The sequence below is a fragment of the Chiloscyllium punctatum genome, chromosome 2, assembly GCF_047496795.1.
Source record: "Chiloscyllium punctatum isolate Juve2018m chromosome 2, sChiPun1.3, whole genome shotgun sequence".
Lineage (NCBI taxonomy): Eukaryota > Metazoa > Chordata > Chondrichthyes > Orectolobiformes > Hemiscylliidae > Chiloscyllium > Chiloscyllium punctatum.
In genome coordinates, this window is record NC_092740.1 from 145,641,240 (window position 1) to 145,653,400 (window position 12,161).

Consider the following 12,161-nt stretch of genomic DNA (forward strand, 5'->3'; position numbering starts at 1 on the left):
TATCTTGGACCTCAATTTCACACTCTGCTCCAATCCTAATATTTCTTGATTTCCCCATTGTTAGATAACTATAGAAATCTACACTTTTATCTCAGACTTAAATATGCTCAACAGCTGAACATGAAAAATGTCCTGTGGGGTAGAGAATTCCAAATATCCACAATCGTCAGATAGAAATATTGCATAGACGGTGAGGATGGACTAATGAGATATATCTGGATTAGTGGTGCTGGAAGAGCACAGCAGTTCAGGCAACATCCAAGGAGCTTCGAAATCGACATTTCGGGCAAAAGAGATATATCTACTGCACAGAGTGCTAATCACCTACAAACTTCTGGTTTAAGCAATTTACCAGAAGAAGTAGCTACATGATTTAATTCAAGTGCATCAGATTATTGGATTATTTAGGGTCATTGGAGAAATTTAGGATTGCAAATAAGAGGGAACTGGGCAGGAACCTAACAGTGCTGAGAATTACAGTGAATAGGATAAGCTGTTGCTCAATGTGGCTTGCTAACCTCTTTATCAAAAGGTTTAAATTGAATCCCAGGACTGAACACAAAAGCAAGGCAAACATTCTAGTGGAAGTGGTGAAGGAAATTGCAATACTGGAAGTGTTCTCTTTCAGATAAAGTGTTAAACTGAGGTCACATCCTTCTTGTCTGTTGGACATAAAAATCCCTAGGTACTATTTCAAAAAGAAGACGTTATCCCTAATGTCCTGGTCAATAATTATCCCTCAATCATCATTTAAAAAAATAGTTATCTTATGATTATCATATTGTTGTTTATGGGAGCTTGCACAAATTGTTCTCATGTTTCCTACAGTATACTGGTCACTACCGGTGAAGCACTTTGAGAGTTGTTATTTGTCATTAAAAACACTGTATGCTTGTCTTCTTTCAGTGTAGGAAAATAAATCTGGGTGCTGGGTTGACAGATTGGCACATTTAGGACAGATGTTGGGATGTGTGATCAACACAGGATTTTTCAACCTCATCTGGAAGTTCTGTTTTTAAGGCAGATTGGTATTGCAATACAGAAGAGCGGGGTGTGAGACTAATTTTGAAGTGAGCCAAGATGGGTGCCCCCAACCCTGACCCTTTCTCATTTCATATTTAGCTTGTGAAAAAGGCAAAGGGCTCACACTTTCACTGCTGGCCAACGGTTTAAAAGTTTGATTGAACAATTTACTCCTAGCAATTTTTTTCCTGCACTCAATTGAGAAGTAAAGGTGCAAAATGAGATTTTGAATGTGTTTTCAGAGATTTGTGCAGTTCAGCTTCAGTCTATTGGTGTCCTAACCTCAACAACGCTAACTTAGCAATTGCAGAATCAGGGTAAAGGTTGCAGGACAGTCTCACAATGCTTATTTCACGGTATTCTGCTTTCCCCTTAACACATCTGGAAAAACAACAACTAGATTGGACTTAAAATGTGAATTGTAGCGACTATTCTACAGAGGTAAAAGATAAAAGCTACAGAGAGTTACTCCTAGAAATGAAGATAGTTGGGTGACTAGTAGAAGGAGTAAGAAGCAGTCAGTGCAGGAAAGATCTGTGGCCGTTCCCCTGTATAACACGTATGCCATTTTGGATACTGTTGTGTGATGGACTTAGCAGGGGTAAGCTGTGGGGTACAGGTCTCTGGCACAGGATTGCCAATAGAGGTAACTGGGTAGGAACCTGACAGTGCTGAGAAGAAAAGAGGGGAGAGGAGTACAGCATTAATCTCTGGGGACTCCATAGTTAGGGGATCAGATCGGAGGTTCCATGGAAACAAGAGAGACTCACGGTTGGTGTGTTGCCTCCCAGGTGTCAGGGTCCGTGATGTCTTGGAACGTAGTTTCGGGATCCTTAAAAGGGGAGGAGGAGCAGCCCCAAGTCATAGTTCACATAGGCCCAACCACACAGGTAGGAAAAGGGATGGGGATGTAAGGCAGAAATTCAGGGAGCCAGGGCGGAACCTTATAGCTAGAACAAACAGAGTTGTTATCTCTGGTTTGTTACCCATGCCATGTGCTGGTGAGGTGAGGAATAGGGAGTGAGAGAGAGAGCAGTTGAGCACGTGGTTACAGGGATGGTGCAGGAGAGAGGGATGCAGATACCTGGATAACTGGATTCTGGGATAGGGGGGACCTCTACAAACAAGATGATCTACACCTGAACCAGAGGGATACCAATATTCTGGGGGGAAAATTCGCTAATGCTTTTTGGGGGAGATTTAAGCAGGGAAATGGGAACCTGAATTGTAGCTCCAGTGTACAGGAATTGAGAGTAGTGAGGTCACGAATAAAGTTTCAAGGTCGCAGGAATGTACCATCAGGCAGAAAGGTGGTTTGAAGTGCATCGACTTCAACGCCAGGAGCATCTGGAATTAGGTGGGTGAACTTGTAGCACGTGTAGATACTTGGGACTTCAATGTTGTCGCCATTTTGGAGACATGGATAGAGCAGGGACAGAAGTGGTTGTTGCAGGTTCCGGGATTTAGATGTTTCAGTAAATCAGGGAAGGTGATAAAATAGGGGTGGTGTCGCATTATTTCTCAAGGACAGTATTATGGTGGGAGAAAGGATGTTTGATGAGGACTTGTCTACTGAGGTAGTATGGGCTGAGGTTAGAAACTGGAAAGGAGAGGTCACCCGGTTGAGAGTTTTCTATAGGCCTTCGAAAAGTTCCAGAGTTGTAGAGGAAAGGATTGCAAAGATGATCCTGGACAGGAGTGAAAGTAATCAGCTGGTTATTATGTGGGGACTTTAATTTTCCAAATATTTACTGGAAAGACTATAGTTCGAGTACATTAGATAGGTCAGTTTTTGTCCAATGTGTGCAGGAGGGTTTTCTGACACAGTATGTAGATAGGCCAATAAGAGGCAAGGCCACATTGGATTTGGTACTGGATAATGAACCAGGCCAGGTGTTAGATTTGGAGGTAAGTGATAGTGACCACAATTCGGTTATGTTTACTTTAGCAATGGAAAGGGATAGATATATACCATAGGGCAAGAGCTATAGCTGGGGGAAGGGCAATTAAGATGCGATTAGGCAAGATTTGGGATGTATAGGATGAGGAAAGAAACCGCAGGTGATGGCCACAATTGAAATGTGGAGTTTGGCCGAGGAACAGCTACTGTGAGTCTTTGATAAGTATGTACCTGCTAGGCAGGGAGGAAGTGGTCAATGGAGGGAACCGTGGTTTACTGAAGAAGTTGAATCTCTTGTCAAGAGGAAGACGGAGGCTGATATAAAGATATAAAGATGAGATGTGAAGGCTCAGTTAAGATGCTTGAGAGTTACAAGTTAGCTAGGAAGGATTTAAAGAGAGAGCCTACGAGAGCCAGGAGGGAATATGAGAAATCTTTGGCAGGTAGAATCAAAGGAAATCCTAAAACTTTCTATAGGCATGTCAGGAATGAAAGAATGACCAGGGTAAGATTAAGGCTAGTCAAGGACAGTAGTGGGAAGTTATGCATGGAGTCCGAAAAGATAGGAGAGGCACTAAATGAATATTTTTCATCAGTATTCACACAGGAAAAAGACAATGTTGTTGAAGAGAATATGGAGATACAAGCTATTAGACTAGACAGGATTGAGGTTCATAAGGAGGAAATGTTAGCAATTCTGGAAAATGTGAAAGTAGATAAGCCCCCTGGGCCAAATGGGATTTATTTTAGGATTCTCTGGGAAGCCAGGCAGGAGAATGTAGACCCTTTGATTTTTATCTTTATGTTGTCATTATCAACAGGAATAGTGCCAGAAGACTGGAGGATAGCAAATGTTGTCACCTTGTTCAAGAAGGGGAGTAGAGACAACTCTGGTAAATATAGTCTAAACGCCTAAGTGAAACAGTCGAGATAAACCCCAGACAAAAGGGGGTTCCTAGCAGCCACTCCCGGATGCAATGAAAACATTGTAGTCCTCGAGAACATCAACAAGGGAGCAAAATACAATTGGAAGGACCTCGCAGTTGTCTTTGTTGATCTAGCAAAAACGTTCGACTCGGTTGGGCACAAGCTACTGATCAAATCTTTGCAAAGAGTGAAACTACCCAAAGCCTTTGTAAGTCTCATCGCAGACCTATACACTGACAACACAACAGTGGTGGAGGGGAACGGAAATTTAACCACCCCAATAACAATCGAGACGGGCGTAAAACAAGGCGACCCACTCTCACCGATATTATTTAACATCACTTTGGATCTGTTGGTGTGCTCTCTGGAGAGGGCCAACTCAGAAGTCTCCATGCCCCTGGGCGGCAGAAGAGTCAACTGTTCGACTTTGGCCTTCGTGGATGACTTTGCCCAACTAAGCATCTCACACACGGGTATGGCTAGAAATCTAAAGCTGCTCCAGGCATACTGCGACCATACAGGACTCAGTATTAACACAGCGAAGACGAAGGGATTCCACTTCACTTTTAAAAGGAAAACTTCTTGTACAATAACTTCGCAAACTGGAAGTTGCGGGACGAATCCATAGCCTACATACCCCCAGGTGAGACAGCGAAATACCTGGGTGCCCAGATCGATCCATGGGCAGATGTGGCAGAAGGGGAGTGGGAGGAGAAGCTTAAGTCCTGGGTTAAAGGAATACAGGCAGCATCTCTCCGACCACGACAACGGCTGAGATCTTAAAAAAACATGTCATCCCCCAATTGTACTTCCATCTGATCCTGACAGAAGTGTCACAAGCTACTCTCATAAAACTGGACCAAATAATACGCAACGCCACCAAAGAATTCCTACACCTACCACCTCATACCGCAGACGGAGTGCTATACGCTAGCAACAGGAACTGTGGTCTAGGCGTCCCAAAACTGGAGGTGCAAATCCCATCCGCGATTGTTTGCAAACTTGAGGCACTAGACATGTCCAGTGATGTGGTCATTCGGGCCTCCTTTCAATATAAAGGAGAGAGCAACACAGAGACCGTTGCGGGACTGCGTGAGCTCAAGGTCCTCAAGGAAATTGAAAATTTCCAACTCAGTAGCCGTAGCAGTGGCGAAGGGGAAATTGACCCAATGACTGCCATCCAAGACATCATGCCTACACTTCAGGAGACAAACGCGGGGCGACCAAAACCACCAAATAGGTATGCTGGCTGGAGGGAGTGGGAATTCGAAAAATGGCAAAAGCTGGAATGTCAAGGAGCAGGCATCCAGTACTTTAGAGATGACAAGATCTCTAATTCTTGGACAAAAGCCAGAGTACAACAAAAATCCTCTAGATTCATTCACAGCGTGCTCTTGTGGTGTAACCTGTACCCAACAAGAACCATATTATCTAGGGGACGGCCAAACTGAAACAAACTATGCTGAAGGTGCGAGATGGCAAACGAGACCATATCACACATCTCAGGAAGGTGCCCATTCGTGAAAAATGCTCAAATAAAATGCCATAACGAGATCGCTGACCAGTTGCAGAAGCACGTCAGTAAGTACGGCTGGACATCGTACGTGGAGCCCAGGTTGTTTGCCAAAGACGGTTCCCTATGGAAGCCCGATCTCATATTTAGAAAAGACCAGAAGATCGTGGTTGTAGATGTCACAGTGCGGTATGAGAATGATAGTAAAGCACTGGAAACAGCATGGCGAGAGAAACAAGAGAAATATAAACACCTTTATGCCGAGGTCAGGGAACTGACGGGAGGCGTGGACCCCAAATACTTTGGCTTCGTGATGGGCGCACGAGGCAAGTGGCTGGATATGAATAACCGCCTCATGAAATTCCTTGGCATCGAAAGATACGATACCTTCGCCCAAAAGACATCAAGACTCACTCTGTCACTGACACTTGAACTCTTACAACTCTTCAGTGACAAGTGAGCAAAAACCGTAAACGGTGCGATAAGATCCTCCACCGAGGCAAGGACCGTGTGAACCCCACCAAAAAAAATAAAAATAAAAATAGAAAACGGGAGAAGCCAGTCCACAAAATCCTACAACATCAACAACATCAGTAGGTCCCCGTTAATAATGACAATAACAACCAGCCTCATATAACATCAGTATCACTTGATCCTTGGTCTGTGGTGATGCTAGAGAGTATACAAACATCGACGAGCGACATAAAGACTCGGAAAAGGCACTTCCCCGAGTGTTCCAAAATAGACTAGTGAGCTTTATTTCTGTTGTGGGCAAAGTTTTGGAAGGGATTATAAGAGATAGGATTTATAATCATCCAGAAAGGGATTATTTGATTAGGGATAGTCAGCACGGTTTTGTGAAGGGTAGGTCATGCCTCACAAACCTTATTGAGTTATTTGAGAAGGTGACCAAACAGATGAATGAGGGTAAATCAGTTGATGTGTATACATGGATTTCAGTAAAGCATTTGATAAGGTTCCTCGCGTTATGCTATTGCAGAAAATACAGAGGTATGCGATTGAGAGTGAATTAGCCATTTGGATCATAAATTGGCTAGCTGAAATTGTTAGTGGTTGATGAGAAATGTTCATCCTGGAGTTCAGTTACTAGTATGTATCACAAGGATCTGTTTTAGGGCCAATGCTGTTTGTAATTTTTATCAATGACCAGGATGAGGGTGTAGAAGGATGAGTTAGTAAATTTGCGGATGACACTAAAGCCGGTGGAGTTGTGGGTAGTGTGGAAAAATGTTGCAGGTTACAAAGGGACATAGCTAAGCTGCAGAGCCAGGATGAGAGTTGGAAAATGGAGTTTAATGTGGAAAAGTGTGAAGTGATTCACTTTGGAAGGAGAAATAGGAATACAGAGTACTTTGTAAGGAGTGTCCAGGAAAGTTTTCTAGAGCAGTATGTCAATAGTCCGATGAGGGAAGGGGCCATATTGGACCTGGTGTTGGGAAATGAACCAGGCTAGGTGATAAAAATGGCAGTGGGGGATTTCTTTGGCAATAGTAACCACAAATCCGTAAGTTTTAGAATAATCATAGACAAAGAAGAGAGTGGTTCTCAGGGAAGAGTACTAAACTGGGCCAAGGCCAATTATGTCAAAATTCGGCAGGAGCTGGGAAATGTAGATTGGGAGCACCTATTTGAAGGGAAGTCCACATTTGATATGTGGGGGCTTTCAAAGATAGGTTGAAGATAGTGCAGGATAGGCATGTCCCTTTGAAAACAAGGGATAGGAAAGGCAAGATTCATGAACCATGGATGACAGGAGAAATCGTGCAACTAGCCAGGTGGAAAAGGGAAGCATACATAAGGTCCAGGTAGTTAAGAACAGAATGGGCCTTGGAGGAATATCGGGAGAGTAGGAACAATCTTAAACGAGGAATCAAGCGTGCTAAAAGGGGTCATGAAATAACTTTAGCGAGCAGAATTAAGGAGAATCCCAAGGCCTTTTATTCATATATAAGAAGCAAGAGGGTAACGAGAGAAAGGGTTGGTCCACTGAAGGATAAGGAAGGAAGGTTATATGTCGAACCTGAGGATATGGATAAAATTCTCAATGATTACTTTGCATCAGTGTCCACTGAGGAAAGGGACATGATGAATGTTGAAATTAGAGACATAAGGAGGGAATATGTGTCGGGTAGGCTAAAGGATATTAAAGGTGCAAAAATTCCGAGGACTGTATGGGATTTATCCCAGGTTGCTGAGGGAGGCAAGAGAGGAAATAGCTGGGGCCATGACAGATATCCTTATAGCATCCTTAAACACAGGTGAAATGCTGAAGGACTGGAGGGCTGCTAACATTGTTCCCCCTGTTCAAGAAGGGTAGTAGGGATATTCCAGGTAACTACAGACCAGTGAGCCTGATGTCAGTGATGGAAAAGTTGCTGGAGAAGGTACTGAGGGATAAAATCTATTTATATTTGGAAAAGTGATAGGCAACATTGTTTTGTGTGGAGGAGATCGTGCCATACCAACTTAATAGAGTTCTTTGAGGAAGTGACCAAATTGATAAATGAAGGAAGGGCTGAGATGTCATATACTTGGACTTTAGTAAGGTGTTTGATAAGGTCTCCCATGATAAACCAATGGAGGAAGTGAAGTCACTTGGTGTGCAGGGTGTTCTAGCTAGGTGGATAAAGAACTAGTTGAGCAGCAGAAGACAGAGAGTAGTAGTTGAAAGGAGTTTCTCGAAATGGAGATAGGTGACCAGTGGTGTTCCACAGGAATCAGTGCTGGGACCACTATTTGTAGAGTCATAGAGTCATAGAGATGTACAGCATGGAAACAGACCCTTTGGTCCAACCTGTCCACGCTGACCAGATATCCCAACCCAATCTAGTCCCACCTGCCAGTACCTGGCCCATATCCCTCCAAACCCTTCCTATTCATATACCCATCCAAATGCCTCTTAAATGTTGCAATTGAACCAGCCTCCACCACATCCTCTGGCAGCTCATTCCATACACGTACCACCCTCTGTGTGAAAAAGTTGCCCCTTAGGTCTCTTTTATATCTTTCCCCTCTCACCCTAAACCCTCTCACCGTCTAGTTCTGGACTCCCCCACCCCAGGGAAAAGACTTTGTCTATTTATCCTATTCATGCCCCTCAATATTTTGTAAACCTCTATAAGGTCACCCCTCAGCCTCCGACGGTCCAGGGAAAACAGCTGCAGCCTGTTCAGCCTCTCCCTGTAGCTCAAATCCTCCAACCCTGGCAGCAACCTTGTAAATCTTTTCTGAACCCTTTCAAGTTTCACATCTTTCCGATAGGAAGGAGAACAGAATTGCATGCAATATTCCAACAGTGGCCTAACCAATGTCCTGTACAGCCGCAACATGACCTCCCAACTCCTGTACTCAATACTCTGACCAATAAAGGAAAGCATACCAAACACCTTCTTCACTATCCTATCTACCTGTCACTCCACTTTCAAGGAGCTATGAGCCTGCACTCCAAGGTCTCTTTGTTCAGCAACACTCCCTAGGACCTTAAGTGTATAAGTCCTGCTCAGATTTGCTTTCCCAAAATGTAGCACCTTGCATTTATCTGAATTAAACTCCATCTGCCACTTCTCAGCCCATTGGCCCATCTGGTCCAGATTCTGTTGTAATCTGAGGTAACCCTCTTCGCTGTCCACTACACCTCCAATTTTAGTGTCATCTGCAAACTTACTAACTCTACTTCTTATGCTCGCAACCAAATCATTTATGTAAATGACAAAAAGTAGAGGACCCAGCACCCATCCTTGTGGCACTCCACTGGTCACAGGCCTCCAGTCTGAAAAACAACCCTCCACCACCACCCTCTGTCTTATACCTTTGAGCCAGTTCTGTATCCAAATGGCTAGTTCTCTCTGTATTCCATGAGATCTAACCCTGCTAATCAGTCTCCCATGGGGAACCTTGTCAAACGCCTTACTAAGTCCATATAGATCACATCTACTGCTCTGCCCTCACCAATCTTCTTTGTTACTTCTTCAAAATACTCAATCAAGTTTGTGGGACATGATTTCCCACGCACAAAGCCATGTTGACTATCCCTAATCAGTCCTTGCCTTTCCAAATACATGTACATCCTGTCCCTCAGGATTGCCTCCAGCAACTTGCCCACCACTGCTGTCAGGCTCACCGGTCTATCGTTCCCTGGCTTGTCCCTACCGCCCTTCTTAAACAGTGGCACCATGTTTGTCAACCTCCAGTCTTCTGGCACCTCACCTGTGACTATCGATGGTACAAATACCTCAGCCAGAGGCCCAGCAATCACTTCTCTGGCTTCCCACAGAGTTCTCGGGTATACCCGATCAGATCCTGGGGATTTATCCACCTTTAACCGTTTTAAGACATCCAACACTTCCTCCTCTGTAATCTGGACATTTTGCAAGATGTCACCATCTACTTCCCTACAGTCTATATTTTCCATATCCTTTCCACAGTAAATACTGATGCAAAATATTCATTTAGTATCTCCTCCATTTTCTGTGACTCCACACAAAGGCCACCTTGCTGATCTTTGAGGGGCCCTATTCTCTCCCTAGTTACTCTATTGTCCTTAATATATTTGTAAAGCCCCTTTGGATTCTCCTTAATTCTATTTGCCAATGCTATCTCATGTCCCCTTTTTGTCCTCCTGATTTCCCTCTTAAGTATACTCCTACTTCCTTTATACTCTTCTCACGATTCACTCGATCTATCCTGTCTATACCTGACATAATTTGGAGATCCTGGTGTTGGACTGGGGTGTACTAAGTTAAAAATCACACAACAATCACACAAGGTGTTGTGTGATTTTATACCTGATATATGCTTCCTTCTTTTTCTTAACCAAACCCTCAATTTCTTTAGGCATCCAGCATACCCTATACCTACCAGCCTTCCCTTTCATCCTGACAGGAATATACTTTCTCTGGATTCTTGTTACCTCATTTCTGAAGGCTTCCTATTTTCCAGCTGTTCCTTTACCTGCGAACATCTGACTTCAATCAGCTTTCGAAAGTTCTTGCCTAATACCATCAAAATTGGCCTTTCTCCAGTTTAGAACTTCAACTTTTAGATCTGGTCTATCCTTTTCCATCACGATTTTAAAACAAATAGAATTATGGTCGCTGGCCCCAAAGTGCTCCTCCACTGACACCTCAGTCACCTGCCCTGCCTTATTTCCCAAGAATAAGTCAAGTTTTTCACCTTCTCTAGTGGGTACATCCACATACTGACTCGGAAAATTGTCTTGTACGCACTTAAGAAATGCCTCTCCATCTAAACCTTTAACACTATGGCGGTCCCAGTTGATGTTTGTAAAGTTAAAATCCCCTACCATAACTACCCTATTATTCTTACAGATAGCTGAGATCTCCTTACAAGTTTGTTTCTCAATTTCCCTCTGACTATTAGGGGGTATATAATAAAATCCCAATAAGGTGATCATCCCTTTCTTATTTCTCAGTTCCACCCAAATAACTTCCCTGGATGTATTTCCGGGAATATCCTCCCTCAGCACAGCTGTAATGCTATCCCTTATCAAAAATGCCACCTCCCTCCCTTGCCTCCCTTTCTATCTTTCCTGTAGCATTTGTATCCTGCAAGTCCCGCCCATCCCTGAGCCATGTTTCCGTAATTGCTATGATATCCCAGTCCCATGTTCCTAACTATGCCCTGAGTTCACCTGCCTTCCCTGTTAGGGCCCTTGCATTGAAATAAATGCAGTTTAATTTATTAATCCTACCTTGTCCCTGCCTGCCCTGACTGTTTGGCTCACTTCTGTTCTCAACTGTACCAGTCTCAGATTGATCTCTTTCCTCACTATCTCTCTGGGTCCCACCCCCCCCACCTTACTAGTTTAAATCCTCCCAAGCAGTTCTAGCAAATTTCCCTGCCAGTATATTAGTCCCCTTCCAATTTAGGTGCAATCCGTCCTTCTTGTACAGGTCACTTCTACCCCAAAAGAGATTCCAATGATCCAAAAATGTGAATCCTTCTCCCATACACCAGCTCCTCAGCCATGCATTCATCTGCTCTTTCCTCCTATTCCTGCCCTCACTAGCTCGTAGCACTGGGAGTAATCCAGATATTACCACCCTTGAGGACCTCTTTTTAAAATTTCTGCCTAACTCTCTGTAATCTCCCTTCAGAATCTCAACCTTTTCCCTTCCTAGATCGTTGGTTCCAATGTGGACGATGACCTCTTGCTGGCCTCTCTCCAGCGTGAGAACATTTTGCACCCTGTCTGAGACATCCTTGATCCTGGCACCAGGGAAACAACACACTATTCTGCTTTTTCTCTGCTGGCCACAGAAATGTCTGTCTGTACCTCGGACTACAGAATCCCCTAACACAATTGATCTCTTGGAAGCCGACGTATCCCTCGTTGCATTAGAGCCAGTCTCAATACCAGAAACTTGGCTGTTTGTGCTACATTCCCCTGAGAATCACCCCCTATGTTTTCCAAAACAGCATACCTGTTTGAAATGGGCATATCCACAAAAGACTCCTGCCCTAGGTGCCGACCTCTCTTGCCCTTCCTGCAGTTAACCCATCTATGTGACTGTATCTGAGACTTTCCCCCCTTCCTATAACTGCTATCCATCACATACTGTTGCTGTTGCAAATTCCTCATCGCTTCTATTTGTCTCTCCAACCAATCCACTCGATCTGATAAGATTCGCATCCAACAGCATTTATGGCAGATATAATCTGCGGCAACCCTTAAACTCTCTTTAAACTCCCACATCTGACAAGAAGTACATATCACTGCAAAGGCCATTTTTGCTCCTTCACAATCTACAGACCCAG